This window comes from Otolemur garnettii, unplaced genomic scaffold, assembly GCF_000181295.1.
Source record: "Otolemur garnettii isolate 467f Iridium unplaced genomic scaffold, OtoGar3 scaffold00001, whole genome shotgun sequence".
In the NCBI taxonomy this organism is placed as follows: Eukaryota; Metazoa; Chordata; class Mammalia; order Primates; family Galagidae; genus Otolemur; species Otolemur garnettii.
This window is the reverse complement of record NW_003852396.1, coordinates 46,062,105-46,064,095: the sequence shown is the minus strand read 5'-3', so window position 1 is coordinate 46,064,095 and position 1,991 is coordinate 46,062,105. Positions and strand designations below refer to the sequence as shown.

Below are 1,991 nucleotides of genomic sequence, written 5' to 3'. Positions count from 1 at the left end.
AAAAAAAAAAAAATAGATAAAACAAGGGCTGCCAAAGTGTCATCTCCAACTAGAAGCATCAGTTGCAGCTCTCCTGGGAACTTAAGAAATGCAGGGCCCAGGATTATGTTTTAACAAACCCTAAAATCTAAGAAATTTTGAGATAAAATAAAGGAGCCCAGTAAGATGATGAATAAAAGGTGTTACTGACACTCTCCAAGAGAGTACATTCAGTGGAGCAGTGAGGGCAAAGCCATGCTCCTTCCTGTTTGGAAATGTTTGGGGTATAATTCTCCTTCCAAAAATGCTTGGCTAAAAAGGAAAAGGCAAATTCTAAATTTTTTTTTTAACTTTTTCCTGATACAAGAGTCTTTGCTTGGCTATTTGTGATGCTTTGGATTTTATTGTCTATTTTTATTCTTACTTCTTTCTCATTGGATAACTGTCCAACTTCATTTTGGTTATTTTTTTGGGGGGTGTCCCTTTATAGGAAATAGGAATTAACTGTAAAAGGAAGACAGTTACAAAATTATTCCCTGCACTAAGCCAGGAAGCCAATTGTCTTTTTTTTTTTTTTTAGGTTTCTATCCAATATAATTTTGCCATATCATTTAAAGAACAATCTTTGACAATTTTTTCTTTCATTTATTACATTCATGGGATTCCTTGCAGTATAAATTCATGAATGCTGAATGAGTTTCTGCATTACTGAAAGTAATCCTGCACTTCCTTTTTCAGAACTTTTTGAGTATGACGTCTTTGATGTCTACATAGGTTTGAATTCCTATTGAAAGATAGCTTACATTCCTTACATTTGAATGGTTTATCTCCTGTATGAATCATTTGATGTCGAATAAGGGAGGAGCTCCGGTTAAAGGACTTTCCACAGTCAACACATTCATAGAAATTATCTCCAGAATGGAGTCTTTTCTTACCATTGTCTTCGCTCTGCCTGAGGGCTATTTCACATTTACTGTCTTTAAGTGACTTTTCTTTAGTATGAATTTTTTGATGCTTAATAAGGTTTGTACATCGGTTGAAGAATTTCCCACATTCACTGCACTTATAGGGTTTCTCCCCCGTGTGAATTATCTGATGTCGAGTAAGGGATGACCTTCTGCTGAAGGCTTTTCCACACTGATAACATTCATAGGAATTCATCGTAGTATGACTTTTTTGGTGTCGAATAATATCTGTACTCAGGTTCAAGGCATTCCCACATTCATCATACTCTGAATGTGGCTTATCTACTGAATTAAATCCAAGGTTAGTTTCAAACTTATCACACTTTGGGGACCCCTTTCTTATAGGAATTCCTTGTTGTATGTCATAAATTGAGTTAACTGAGTTAACATCAAAGCTTTTCTTGTTCTCACTACATTCAAAGTCTCCCTCCTCAGTGTAGGTTGTTGTATTAATAAAAGCTTCTGGTGACAAATTTATATCCTGTTTTTTCTGGTTCCTATATAACCAATCTTCACTTTTCCAGACATCTAAGGGAAGATGTTCACTTTCAATAAGCCTTGTCGTAATCACTTCATGGGATGATTCTTCCCTAGAAACACTCTGCTCTGGAATTGAATCTTGGTTTTCTGGAATAGTCTTCATGTCAAAAACAGCTGTTCTTGGGATTTCTTCCTCCATTATCCATCTTTTTATTTTATTCTCCAACTTGGGTATCTCAGCTGGTTTGGCAAGTAGATGCGCTTTATGCAATGAATTCAGGTTCTTATAGTTCTCCAGCATCACATCCCTGTACATTTTCTTTACAGCAGAGTCTAGATGCCCCCACTCTTCTTCGCTGAACTCCACAATCACATCTTTGAATGTCACTGGTTCCTGGAGTGAGTCAGCTTCCTGTTTCTCCTCCTGTACACTCCCGTTTTGGAGGACAGAGTCCTTGCAGAATGCATCTGCGAGCGCGACTCCTGGCCAGGGCTCAGTTCAGTCACGCTCTGGTGCCAATTCGGAGAGGAGCCGCGGAAATCGCTGTCCTGGGGCGTAAAGCTGGC

The 1,991-nt window shown here is 38.2% G+C and overlaps 1 protein-coding gene and 1 pseudogene across 4 annotated transcripts in view; both read right to left on the bottom strand.

The window, feature by feature from the left end:
• NUCB2 (nucleobindin 2) overlaps nucleotides 1-1,991 on the bottom strand; it is a 48,412-nt gene that overhangs the window by 26,013 nt on the left and 20,408 nt on the right. The window lies entirely within an intron of this gene.
• LOC105887515 overlaps nucleotides 683-1,991 on the bottom strand; it is a 2,600-nt pseudogene continuing 1,291 nt past the window's right edge.